Source organism: Macaca nemestrina, chromosome 1 (assembly GCF_043159975.1).
Source record: "Macaca nemestrina isolate mMacNem1 chromosome 1, mMacNem.hap1, whole genome shotgun sequence".
In the NCBI taxonomy this organism is placed as follows: domain Eukaryota; kingdom Metazoa; phylum Chordata; class Mammalia; order Primates; family Cercopithecidae; genus Macaca; species Macaca nemestrina.
In genome coordinates this window covers 41,927,490-41,942,310 of record NC_092125.1, presented here as the reverse complement: position 1 = coordinate 41,942,310, position 14,821 = coordinate 41,927,490, and positions in this window count along the sequence as shown.

Here is a 14,821-nt window from a genome sequence, read left to right as displayed (position 1 = left end):
TGGGCACCTGACAATCACTCCCTTTGAAGTTTCATAATACTTAGCACCAGGAGCAGGTCCTCTCCTATGGTGATAAAGGTTAGTTAGTGATTATTCACTTCCCCCTCTCTGTGCCTTTACACCTTTAAATGAAAGGTGTCCTGGGGTCAAAGCAAATAATTATTCATGGGTGAGGATATGTTTCCTTGTAACTAATATTATTTTTTTCATTACTTCTTGCATAGAGACAAAACAGCTTTGACCCACAGCTGTTAACTGATACAAATTATCCACTGCAAACGTCATCACATCACACCACCCTCACCTGTGCTTTGGCAACCAGGGGCCAGTTTTCTCCTGAGAGTGGTGTCCACCTTGTTTCCCCTTTCTTTCCCATGGCTACGAATGCAAACAGTAAACACTTTGTCCACAGACAGACATTAAAAGGGCATATTGTAGTTCTCTCCAATACCTGATGTCTAATCTCCCCTGTCCTGCAATTGTCTTTCAGGCAAGAAATAGAAAACAGTCATCAGAAAAGTTTTACTTCATTAAAGTGTCCTGCCTGGTCACGGTTTGGGTTATAACTGCATTCTTCTGTTAACAGCCACAGCTTCTGTTGGGCAGCTCCTGTCCCAGGGTTGTAGCTAGCCCCAGGCACCAGGCACCAGGCACCAGGAGGAACATTCCTTTCTCCTGCCCACTCAGATGAGGGCTGGCAATAGCAGCCCACTGACACTAGCCCCGGGACCTTCATGATCCCTTGATGGTTGCCTTAGCCCTGCCCATACCTGAGTAAATAGCTCTTTTATAAAAATATTCTTAAACCAGAAACTCTGGCTGAAAATTGCTCTAAACTGAAACGACCTTTGGAAAAATTTTAACAGTGAGAAATTGATGACATTGAAAGGGATCTAACCTAACCAACTCCATCTTGCCTTTAACCTTCAAGCTGCCCTTGTTCATTCCTGGGCATAGGCCAAACTAACTTTGGGAGACAATTTAGTTTATAGTTTATAGTTTAAAACAAAGACGACAACAGCCCTTTCCCGAAACAAACCTCCTTCTTGCCTGGGGACAAGACTGCCTTTGTAGGACTAACAAATTAGTCACAAGATTAGAAATTATGGTTTAGAAGCCATGCAGCCACAGCCAGAGGCCACAAGATTCCTAACCTTCCCAGTTGCTCCTATAGATAATATTGTATCCTATGGATAATATTGTAGAACCTAATGGTGCTTGAGATATTTTTCAGACCCTGAATTCTGATGGATAAGCTGGCACCACCCAGACTGGTAAATGGCTCATCTGGTCCTGTGGCCTCTACCCAGGAATCGACTCAGAGCAAGAAGACAGCTTCAACTTCCTATTATTTCATCCTCAACCCAACCAACGAGCATTCCTCATTCCCTAGCCCCCTGTTCACCAAACTATCTTTGAACACCTCTAGCCTCTGAATTTTTGGGCTGGCTGATTTGAGTAATAATAAAACTGCAGTCTTCCATTTGGCGAGCTTGAAGTGTATTTAACTCTTTTTCTATTGCAGTTCCCCTATCTTGGTAAGTTGGTTCTATCTGGGCATCAGGTAAATGAACCCACTGGGTGGTTACAAATGGCTTAATAAAAGTAAGCATATTGTCGAGGGGGAACTGAACATTTGTGCATTGAAAAGATGGGCACCCCTGCCCCCTCCACAACAGCCTGTGTCTCTCCTTCCCTCCATTGCCAACTTCTTACAAGAGCAGCCTCTAGTTCCTCACCCCTCCCTGGGCAAAAGTCTCCATGCATTTCCCAGTGTGAGGTCAGAGGCATAAAAAAGCATATTGTTGAGGGGGAGCTGAACATTTGTGCATTGCCCAAATAACACCACACAGATTACCTTGTAGTCATAGGAGGGAAAACATAATGCTGCCTTGGAAGAAGAAAATTGTTGTTTGCCTTAATTCACTGGTCAGTACTAGAATATCTAGCGGTGAGTGAACCAGAAAATAAATATATCATCACAAAATACAATAAGAAGTACATATCTCCTATGATATAATCTAGCTAACAAGGTTTAAATTGAATTCACCATGCTTTTGCAATTTACTTTCTCTTTTGTTTTGTTGTTTAAGAGATGAAGTCTCACTGTATTGACCAGGCTGGTCTCGATCTCCTGGGCTCAAGTGATCCTCCTGCCTTGGCCCCTCAAAGTGCTGGGATTACAGGCATGAGCCACCATGCCTGGCCACATTTTACTTTCAGTTTATAAGAAAAAAGAAAGTCAGAGAAACAAGTTAAATGAACCCATAAGGAAGCAACTTGTCAAATCCAGAAAATGGGTTGTTCCTTAGGTTAATTGGCCAAATTCATTTAACAAGCCTAATGTCATGTTTATGCTTGGAAAAGGGCTTAAGAAATGTCCATGCAATGTGTAGGCCTGAATTGGTTCCTGATTGGACAAACTACAAAAGACGTTTCGGGGATGATTTAGATCATCGGATATAGACTGGATATTAGGTAAAATATAGTGACATGGAAAGTTTTATAAAAACAGTATGTAACAATTCATAAAATGGTATTTTTCTCAGTTTGTAAAAAAAAGATATGTCTGTATATATATATATGCATGCTTAAAATTTTTGGAAGGATGTACAATAGGATATTAACAGTGGTAAGCTCTGGATGGTGGGAATGGTGTATTTTCATTTTCTTATTTTTGTTTATTTATACATGGGCTGCTTTGTAATTATAAGAGGTTTTTAATTTAGTAAGGAGAAAGTTTATCAGTGTGTAAGTTTAAGTGTGTAAGTTTAACCAAAACCAAGGAAGTAAATGACGTCGCCCAGGGAAGAGTATGTGAAAAATAAGAAGGTGGCTGAGGAAACAGCTTTTAGCAACATCAAGATTTCAGAGAGAAGACTAGAAGGAGAGCTGGTCAGAGACTGAGGAGGAGCTGTGAGGGAACAGAAGAAGCAGGAAAGCCAGAGGACAGTGCTCCCAGAAACAGGAATGGTCAGGTCCCAAACGCTGCAGACAGGTAAGCAGGATGAGGGTTAACACCAGGCCTCTGACCTCACAGTGGGAAATGCATGGAGACTTTTGCCCAGGGAGGGGTGAGGAACTAGAGGCTGCTCTTGTAAGAAGTTGGTAATGGAGGGAAGGAGAGACACAGGCTGTTGTGGAGGGGACAGGTGTGCCCATCTTTTCACAAGGAGAGCCATCGCCATTCAGGTTGCGTTCTTTGTGAATGAAAACCCCTGGATCACTACCGGGGTACGCTGTGAGTGGTACCCCCAGGGAAGAAATGAAAAGGAGGACCCTAGGAAGCACAAGGAGGAACGAGTTATTTGGAAATGGAGAAGAGTTAAGCAATTTGCAGAAAGTCCCAGGAAATGGAGAGATTGGAAATCTAGGAGAAGGATCACTTGTGCCACTGGATCCAGGCTTATACAGAGGAGGGAATGAGGTGGAGAGCAGAGGAAGCAGGATGGAGTTTGGGGAGGACTGAGACAGGTGTCCTGTGACTCAGAGGGCAAGGGGCCAGCACCAGAATGTGCCAGTCACGCCTTCCATGGAAGCTGCCAGACTACAGTGATGATTAGCAATTATAAGTATACTTTGAAAGCAACTTTTCCAAGTGGCAGTGTGCTGCTTTGGGGATTACTGTAGAGCCATACGGGCAGCTCTGAGATCATGTGAACCTCGTACGTTACTGGGGAAGGGGGATGCCAACATGATGGGATTTAAGGGACAGCCAACGACCCGTCACCCCCAAAATATCTCCCAGGGGCTTTTCACAGTGATAAGCAATGGGATAACGTGAATAGATAATGCAAGGTGTTGTGTCAGTGGACGAGTTTGCAGACCATCTCTATTGTCATGTACCTTTCTTTGTACTTCAACGAATGCAAATCATGTACGTTTTGAACGTCAGTTTGACTTGCTTTCATGAACATTTACCAAATACCCACTGGGCAAAAATGGTACTGCCCTCAGTTCAGCCCAGGATGTTTCATTTGATCGAGAATCTATTTAGAGAAGGGGCTGGAACATTCTGGAGCTGTGCCTGCAATGAGAAAGATACAGCAGTTCTCTGTGTGCCGGAAACAGAGAACTGTCTCCCCAACCCCGCCAAAAAAAAAGCCCAATAGAAGAATGAAGGTGCCATGTTGACTGTGACAGTCCTCTTCACCCCGTCACTGAACGGAAGAGCCCCAGTGTCTTCTGTCTTTCTGTCCCATGGAGTCCTGCCTTGGTGCTGCCATCTGTTGCCTGTTGCCGGGGTCAGCAGGTCTCAGATGTGCACACAAGCCTCCAAACCGGGGCTTCGAGGAGACCGCAGCGGCCTTCTGCGAGACCAAGTGGCTGCTCAGGGTCGAGCAGCTCCTAGAGTATTAATTAGAGCCTGTATCCCAACTGCTTCACTTGCTGTGCCCTGCGGTTCTGGGACAAGCTGTTGGTAGGCAGGTTTTTTTCTCTGGTGCCCGTTTCTAGACACTCATCTTCCCAATTTATCTTTCAAACAATACCTTGCCGCAGAGGAGTAGTATCCTCCATTCCTCTCACAGCCGTAGGAACTCTGAGGCTTTGTACAAATGTGTACAACGTGTGGAGATTCCAGCCAACATGAGAGTGGGAACGAACACAGCAAAGGGAGAGATTGCAGGGCGGTGCTGGGCTATTAATTACAGCTCAGTGGGGATGGGGAAGGAAACGGTAACTCAGAGAGGGGCTCCAGAACTAAAGCAAACAGGAAGGTTTTAATGAGAAAGTCCCGGAGAGGAAATGACTCAGTGGTTTGGAAAGAGTGGGCTATCCAAAGAGAGGGAAGGGAGCCAGTCCAAAGGGGGGACCCTGAGGAGGGGCCAGACTGTTTTTGGTTCCCAAAACATAGAAACCAGCTTCGTTCTTCACTCAGGGGTTTGAGGAGGGGAATCCTTGGGGTGGGAGCAGCTGTTGCTACAAGATTGAGAAACGTATCTTGACTTTTTCGGGCAGGGAGACTGAGACCACATGGTGAAGAATCTGTTTGGAGAAAGGGCTGGAAGATTCTGGGGCTGTGCCTGCAATGAGGGATATACAACAGTTCTCCTTATGCCGGGAACAGAGAACATCCTCTTAAAAAAAAAAAAAAAAAAAAAAAAAAAAGCCAGACAAAAGAAGAACTAAGGTGAAGAGTTTCCTGTGATCACATTATGCTATGTGCATGCGCAGCAGAGAGGGAACACATTTTATATTTTCCAATTCAAAAATCAGGACGTGGCATTTTTTTTTTTTTTTTTTTTTTGAGACGGAGTCTCTCTCTGTGGCCCAGGCTGGAGTGCAATGGCCGGATCTCAGCTCACTGCAAGCTCCGCCTCCCGGGTTCACGCCAGTCTCCTGCCTCAGTCTGCCGAGTAGCTGGGACTATAGGCGCCCCCCACCACACCCGGCTAATTTTTTGTATTTTTAGTAAAGACGGGGTTTCACCGTGTTAGCCAGGATGGTCTCGATCTCCTGACCTCGTGATCCGCCGGTCTCAGCCTTCCAAAGTGCTGGGATTACAGGCTTGAGCCACCTCGCCGGGCCAGGACATGGCATTTAACAAAACATATTTTTTCCAGTTTCTGAATTTGTGTATGTGAAATACTTTAAAATGATATGAAATGAAATTATACTTCGTCACAAATTGAAGTAAATGAATTTATTACAATTATAACATTGCATGAAATTGGAAGTGTCTTGGAAAATCTGGAATGAATGAACACTGTGTTTTCAACTGAAGCGTATCTGAGAAGAGCTGAGGAACAAAACTTTACAAATCACGAGTTTATTAGTTTCTTCTTGAATCAGTGGTTGAGGGAGAAAGAGAAAGGGGAGAACAAGCTCCCTTTTGAGAGGTGGGGTCGGGGAGAGAGAGGCCCTTGCAGTGTATTTGAGTGTAAAGGATGAGGAAGCTGGGACCTTGGGGAATTGACCGATTGATTTTCAACTCTCTACCTGTGTCTCAGGAGAACCTCAGTTTCCAGATCTGAAAAGTGCTCACAGAATTGCTATGAGCTGATATCCACTGGGTACCAGTGTCTGTCCCTGATGGCTCTTGCATGAATCTTTTCTTCCTTGACCCTATCTCAGGTGATGTATGCAAAGATGCTCCCACTTTTGAAAGGTGCCTTGTCACTGAAAACACCTTGCAATTTCGCTGGCATCTGGGGGTGGAACAGACATGGGCATTTTGGGCCTCCTTCAGAAGGGCAATGAGGCCAAGCCCCCTCACACGGGCCAAGCCAAGCTGCTGCTGATCAGTGCCCCTGTGCACCAGTAATGGCTGGGCCTTTCGCTGGCTGGACAGGAAGCTCTAAACAGTCTGGGAGGAGAGAAATGTGTGTTGAACTAGGCTAGAGCGAGAGCTTGGTAATTTTTGAAGAGTGAACATCAAGAGCAGTAAAGAGGGAAAAAATGTAAACACAAATGACCCGTGGAGCTCCCAGTACATTTTGTCTGCCCCGAGGAGCAGCCTTGGCAGGAAGACTGTGAGAACCTCAATCATGATCACGAGGACCTTCCCAGCCTTGGCTTATCCAGCAGCGGGCTCCTTCAGGGACTTAAAAGGGCATTTTATAAGCTACTCACCAGGGACCTCCTGCTAGGGGTAGGGCAGAGACTCTTGTCATTTCCACTGAAACCCAGCTTTCAATGCTGTCAATTCTGGGTACCCTGGCTTCTTCTAAAGCGGTCTCTGTCTTTTAAATTTTGTCACTTACACTACTTGCTTCAATGACTCTGAACTTGGCGTGCCGTTCTGTGGCTTTGCTGCTGTCTGAATCACATGTTTTGCCTGCATTACCAAGCAGGGCTTGGAGCCCAGTCTCAGGAGGAGGTGGCCAACGCTTCCCATTCCAGTTACCAAGGCTAGCTGGGGGCTCTTGCCGTCACCAGCGCACTCTCTTCCTCAAGGTCTCTTTTCTCATTCTAAATTAGCCGTCATAAAAGTTTCCAACTGGGGCCTTGGGAGGAGTTCAAGTCAATTCAAATTAATACATATTTGAGCACCTACTATGTGCCAGCCATGCTGTGGGATTCCAGGGTGAGTCAAACCTTAGTTTGTACTCCCCTAGGCTTTGCATGCCTAGAGAGGAAACAGTTCCAACAGGCTGGGAATGCAGGTTGACTGATGGAATGGAAACAGTTCGTTGTTCTCATATTCATTCAAAAAATGTTTATTGAGCACCCACCATGTGCCAGTACCTTGGAGCTATAGCAAAGGGCACAAATATGGGATCTGAGATCAGACAGAATTTAGTCAAAGCCTAGCCTTTGATATGAGTGTGTTCTTGGGCAAGTCCCCTAAACACACTGATCTCCAGATTTCTCATTTTTAAAATGTAAATCATAACAATTATATTAATATTAATAATACTATTTTGCAGCGTTCTTGTGAAATCAAGATGTAGGTATAATAGGCATGCAATAAATGTGGCTGATTGGTTGTTCTAAAATAGATGAACAACTGTGTATAATGGTTGAATATGCAAGTGGAGAGGTAAAGAGAAATGATTTTAAGCTTTGCTGTGCATGACTCAATGCATGGGCATGGCAGAAGGAGAAATAAAGCTGCATACGGTCAGCCTTAGCATGTGCTGTTTCCACATGTGCAGATTCAGCCAATCTTGGAAAATTGGAAAATATTTGAAAACATTTAAATAACAATACAACAATAGAAAAACAGTACAACCTAAAAATAATGCAGTATAACAACTATTTGCATAGAATTTACATTGTATTAGGGATTATAAGTAATCTAGAGATTATTTGAAGTATACAGGAAGATATGTGTAGGTTATATGCAAATACTACGCCATTTTATATAAGGGACTTGAGCATCTGTGGAATTTGGCATCTGTGGGGGTCTTGGAGCTGATCCCCTTTGGATACTGAGGGACAACTCTACAGACAGGTGGCATTCTAGATCAGGGTATGCCTAAAGCAGTGTTCCTCAAGGGTCCAGGAGTTTTCTAAGAGAATGATGTAATTTTTCATTTTTTAGACTTTGATGATTATCTGATTTACATAAATGCATATACAGTTGACCCTTGAACCATACGGATTTGAACTGTGCAGGTTTATTTATATGTATATTTTCTTCTGCCTTGACCACCCCTGAGACAGAAAGACCAACACCTCCTTTCTTTCTCTTCCTCAGCCTACTCAGTTAGAAGATGACAAGGATGAAGACATTTATGATGATCCACTTCCACTTAATGAATAGTAAACATATTTTCTCTTCTTTATGATTTTTCTTATAAACATCTTCTTTAGCTTACTTTATTGTAAGAATACAGTATATAATATATACAACATAAAAAATATGTGTTTATCGGCTGTTTATGTTATCAGTAAGGCTTTTGGTCAACAATAGGCTATTAGCAGTTAAGATCTGGGGGAATCAAAAGTTATATGCAGATTTTCCACTGCATGTGGGTTGGTGCCTGTAACCCCCAAGTTGTTCAGTGGTCAACTGTATATACATACATATAAATATAATATATATGTACTTACAAGTTTATATATTCTAAGTTATCTGAATGTCCAGTTTATAATCCAGGTACTGCATGATTTCAACCTCTGTGTATTTACATGTATATCACAATGTGTAATAAATTAATGCTAAGTAAAGCTATTTATTTTCAGAACTAGTGAGGAATGAAGAAAGGTGGACTTAACACAAAAATGCGTTTGCACAGCAGGGTCCATTTTATACAAAGGAAGGTTTAAAAGTCGTTTGAATAGAGAGAAATTGAGAGATGAGAGAAGATGTTTGCATCAGGTACATGGTAATATAGATGGGCTGATTTCAAAAGCGCATGGGCTTGGAGAGTCAGTACCACAATGTGTGTGAGTAGAGATTTCATTTTACGAAAACAATATTAGGTCACCTTTCATGAACGTTATTAATTACAATTTTACTGGTTTTGTGATTTTTGGTATTTAAAACATAAATATGTTAGTTGTATATAAACACTAAAGTAAAATGAGCTAATACCTGGTTTTATATTGTATAAATTTAAATAACATGTTCATAAATAAAAATAATGTAAGTCTAATCTAGGGATCCACTAGACCTCTCACAGGCAAGATATGTTCTTGGTTTAGGACAAGGCTGCTGCATTCCTTCCCGTGTGTAGAAGGAGAAAGTCTAGAAATGCTGCCATTTTCCAGAGGAGGGCCTGCATGAGCAGATTCCTGGGAACATTCCAGAGGTGAGGCTATCACAGAAGATCTTGGAAGGGTGCAAAGCAGCCTGTACTATTGAGGACAGACTCTGTTTCCTCAGCTTTCTCCCAGTTGAACCTCCTGACTCACAGAAACCTGACCTCCTGTTGCTTTTCTCTACTTTTTTAACCTACTTATTCCACAAGCTGCAGATGTACCACGTGCCAGCTGTTGTGCTAAGCCCAGGGATGCAGTAGAGAACAACATGGACATGGCCCCTGTCACCCAGGAGCTTATAGTGGAATGGACCATTGTATTCAACTTTAACTCTCAACTCTCACTTCCTGTTCTTTTCCACAAACCTAAGTCTTTAGAATCATACACCAAATTCCTGCCCAACTTTTGCAAGTAAACAAACTTCTTTTGATTTATTCAACCACATACCTAGAAGGCAGCATGTCCCAGGTGTGTCAAAGACATTTTCTCCAGTCTTTTCCTTAGTGCTTGTCTGATTCTAGACTAGGTAGCTACAAAAAGCAAGGTCTTTGCAATTAGGGAGCCGTGGCAAGTTAGGTTGGTTCTTTGGAAGCAGAACCTGAGACAGGGCTTTGAGGACATGAGATGTATTGATTTATTCAAGAAAAACTTGTAATGGAGGAGGGGAAGCAGAAAGTGAAGGTGGAAGAGTGAAACAATGTGTTCTCAAATGTGATCCCCAGAGGACTTTGGAGCGTAAATGATGTCACAGACGTTCTGCGGAGTGTGTGTGTATGTGTGTATATTGGAGGTGAGGGGTGACTGGGGGGATAACTTCCTAGCTAAGGCAGCTCCCAAGAGCTTTAATGATAATTTCCAGAGAAGGGAGAATCTGTGAGCTGTCAGCTTATCACCCTGTAGGATGAGCACACCAGCCTGATAAAGGGGATCTGAATGGGACACCAAATGAACCCACCACACTGAGGTTCAAGTGCAGGGTTTGTCTTCACAAGTTCATGACCTTTATATGAGATGACTGTGAAAATCACCTAGTGCCATAGCTGTCCCTCCCTTTCCCTTCAGGTACTACAATGAGAAGTTCTTGACAGACAAGCCGAATTAGGAAATCTACCTGATTTATACTTGTGGCTTGGCGAGAAGGTGAAATCTGTCACTGAAATCCATTATACTTTATCCTTATTTCCTGCACCCCACTCCCAAACCACATGGAGGAATCCATCCTCCACCTTGCCCTGTGCTTACCCATGCTTGGGTCATTACTCCTAAAGGATTAGTTTCTTACCTGTCTAGAATTGATACCTCTCGGGCAGTGCTTCCCAAACTGTATTCCATTAAACTGTAGTTTAATGGGGTCAGGGAATAAGGGTTGCTGTAGAAAGAATAATTCACCTGCCCCCAAAGTCCACATGTAATCTCTGAAACCCATGACTATGTTCAGTTACATGGCAAAAGCAACTTTGCAGAGGTGACTCAGGTTAGGGACCTTTGAGAAGGGGAGAGTAGCCTGCATTATCTAGGTGGGGTCAATCTAAACACATAAGTCCTTAAAAGCTGAAAATCTTTCCTGGTTGTGGTCAGAGGGAGATAAGACAGAAGAAGGAGAGATTCAAAATATGAGAGGGATTTGATCTGCTATTGCTAGCTTTGCTGATGGGGGAAGGGGCCGTGAGCCAAGGAATGTGGGCAGCCTCCAGAGAAGCTGGGGAGAGCCCTCAGCTGACAGCCAGCAAGGAATTGAGCCCTCAGTCCTGTAACAGCAAGGAACTGAATTCTCCCAACAACCTGAACTACAAAGGAAACCGATCCTTCTCTTTGAGCCTCAAGAAAGGAACACAGCCCTGTGAATAACTTGAGTTTAGCCTAGTGAGACCTGTATCAGACTTCTGACCTCCAGAACTGTAAGATAAATTTGTGTAATTTAGCTGTTATGTTTGTGGTAATTTGTTGCAGCAGCAATAGAAAATTGATACAGGAGCTCTGCTCAGATGTGTCTGGGAAATGATGCTATAGAGCATATTGATAATCTTGTTATGGAATAGTCATAGTAAAAACAAAACCAGTAATAAAACGTTAATTGAATCAAGGAGCAGATAACTTGTTCACTATAAACAGAAAAGCTGACACTGCACTGATTCATAATTCTGTGTTCTGATAGTGTCACATGTTGTGTGCAAATAGAGGGCTGCCGCAGATTCGCAGCATCCAACTCCGTTGTCATAGTTACTCCTTGAAGAGAAAGATGCCCTGACAAAGACCAGATTGGCTATGGTACGTGGTGGGAAGGTACCCCGAGGTGGCCAGATGCCTCTACATGCGTGTCAGAGATGCCTTCTGAAATCTGTATTCAGTCAGCTCTGCCCCAAATGGAAACATAGTCATTTGCATTTGGAAAAGGAGGAGTTGTTCTTCCATCCTAAGACACATGAAAACAAATACCAACAGAAGCAATGTTTTGAAATGGATTTTGCCCCCAGTTAAGCATTAACTACTCTTGGTAACTTCTCATGGTCATTTCCTACCCTTCTCCCACTCAGTCCTTCCTCACTGGCCACACTGGGCTTCTTGTTATTTTTTGAACATGCCAAGCTTATATCCCTCAGACTCTTCCTGCTCTTCCCTCAGCCTGGAATGCCCTTCTTCCAGATGTTTGCTTGTTTCACTCCCTCCCCTCATTCAGGTTTCTGCTCAAATGTTCCCATTTCAGCAAGGTCTTCCCTAAGCACTTTGTCTAAAATAGACATCCCTCTCCCTAATAGTGTCACTCCCCTTACCTAACTTTATGGAACTTCTGTGTTTATTTGAGCTGTTGTTTGCCGTCTCCCCACCAGACTGTAACCTGCATGAAGGCAGGCACCTGGTCTCTTGCTCACTGCTATTACAGCCCCAATTTCTGGCAAATGTTAAGTGTCCAGTAAGCATTTGTTGAAACTATGAAGGAACTACGTGGAGTCTTTGTCCTCTGCTGCCTCGTCACCCCTCTTGTATTCAAATGCCAGCTACTTTGCCAACCCAATTTCTTCACCAAATACAGGTTCTTCCCCTGGCCCAATGTAGTTGGTATGGCAGATTGCATTTTTCAAAGATGATCACCACAATCTTATATCCCATACCACATGACCTTCTTACAAATTAATGTTAATGCCTCTCCACTTAAGAAGAATATCGGTGTTCCCTCTTGCATGGGTGCTGACCTGTGATGGTGGGACTGTGCTGTGACACTATGTAACTTCTAAGGGTAGATCACAAAAGGCTATATAGCATTTGTCCCATTTTCTCAGGTCTCTTCCTCTGGGAACACAGCTCCCATGCTGCGGGGAAGTCCAGGCCATATGGAGAGGCCGTACGTAGGTGTCCTGACAGACAGTCAAGCGGAGGTCCCAGCTGACAGCCAGCACCTATTTCAATGTATGTGAGAAGGTCTTTGAGATGACTTCAGGCCCATGCATTATCTGACTGTCGTTCAGGAGACACCCCAGTGAGAACCACCTAGCTGAAGCCAATCAACCGCTCAACTCCAGAAATGGTAATACAATGATGGCTTTTGTTTTAAACCACTAAGTTTAAGTGTGGCTTGTTATGCAGGAATAAATAACTGAAACAGATGGGATATGGAGTTGGCTATTAAAATATCTAACATCTAGCCTCCATTCTGTGCCACTCATATTCTTCAGTCCCTGGACAGCCCAAGGACCCAGTTCCAAATTTCCCAAACCATAGCAAACATGGGGCCATCTCTTCTAGCCTTTATCCCAGGGTGACTTAATGAAAATTGACCATCCTTGGGAATTGTGTCTATAAAAAATACATATATATTTTGAGATTTTCCTATGATCACAATTTAGAATTTGCCTAGAGTCAGTCGCTCTTAAGATTAATAAGTCATACAGGACAGCTGGGTTAATGAGCCTCACTCCACTGTCAGTCTTCTCAGCCCAGCCCCATGCCAGTCCCTGGTGGCAATTCCTTTTCCAGGCAGTCCTTACCATCCATAAAGCCAGAATCTGTACCTTTCCAGTCAAACTCACCTCGGCAGCTGTAACAACCTATCATAAGGCTGCTTGGTTGTTCTTACCCACCAGTTCTTCCTCAAGAGTTGGGGCAAACCTAGAAGCCCCTCTCCCTCACTGGATTATTGCTGGGGCCAATCTAGGAGGGCTTCTTAGGGAGTCAGCATCATTGCTGACTGGGAGCTGGATAGCAAACCTATGGTCACAGCTCTTCAAATGCAGTTAACTATCAAGTCTGGAGAATAAGCTGGAAATTGAAATATATGCAAAAAATATAGTGTGTGTCTATACTTGGGGGGAAGAAAACAAGGATACTGGATGGGAGGATGTATAGAATTGGTCAGTACACAGTGTTTAAGATCATAAGACCTTGTCTTAGGTGGGCCTGGGTTTGAATTCTGACTCCACTACTTACAAGCAGTGTGCCTTTGGGCAAGTCCCTGACCCTCTCTAAGACCCAACTGCCTTATCTGTGAGTAGAACTAGTAATAGAGACTCCCCCATAGGAGGTTGTATGGCAGAAACAAATATGCATAGCACTGAAAACTGGCACAAGGAAGGTCCTCAGTAAATGGGAGCCCTTGTTTTTCACTGAGGTGGGTCAAGAAGGCTCTCCTGAGGGTAGGTTAAGGCTGCAGGAATCTGGACAATGATCTTGGAGCTGGAGTGGAGAACACTGAAGTGGATAAGGCCATCGCTTTGCCTTGGGGCTGCTGGATAGGAGCCCTGGGCTTTTGTATTCCCTTGCCCTTGCCCCCGAACCCCCGGAGCCACCTCCACCTCCTCTACAGCTGCCATCCTTGGGTTACTTTTGAGCAGCTGAATGTGTGGGCTCCTGGGACTAACACCCTGGGAAAACTCCACCTCCCTTCTCTCCCATATCTCATTTGAAGGTTGACTGAAGGGCCAACTCGCAACACTTAACGTAAAAAACAGAAAATCCACTTAATGCCCTTGGTTTCCCACGAACTAGTGATGGAGCAGTCGCATTTGCACGAAACAGCATGTGCTAAAATAGGCAGTTTGAAATATTCCTGGCAGATGGAGCTAAATATAGATGCAATGACAGCTTGGCCCTACAGAACAGCTCTTCTCCTCAGCATTAAGAATGTGCTGGAGCCAAGAAGCTTCTCTCCGAGCTTTTCTTTTCCAGAAGATTGTGGCAACAGCCCCAGGATCTCACCGTGGAAGAAACTGCTAAGATTTAGAGAAGGGAGGTACCTCCGAGGGTGAACACCAGCATCATGCTGAGAGCTTCCCAAATCCCATGAGGGCCAAAATGAAAAACAAAAAGGATGCAAATATGAAGGGCCAATGAACTGGATTCTATCTATTGGCCCTTTTGAAGGATCAAATCCTCTCTTGAGAGGTCTCTTACATGAGCAAAAATCTGCTGAATTTTACCGCTGGAAACAGTATAGCACAATGGTTAAGGGCAGATGATTCGGCAGGGAGTCCGAGTGCTTAGATTTCAGATCTGGGTTTTCCCCTCACTAGCTGTATGAGCTTGGTCAAGCTACTTAACATTTTGGTGCCTCAGTTTTTCCATCTGCAGAATAGGGATAATAATAGTATGTACTTAATGTGAAGATTATATAACACAATCTATGTAAAGCCATGCATAGTGCCTGATCAGAATAACCATTGCATGGGTAGGAGCTATT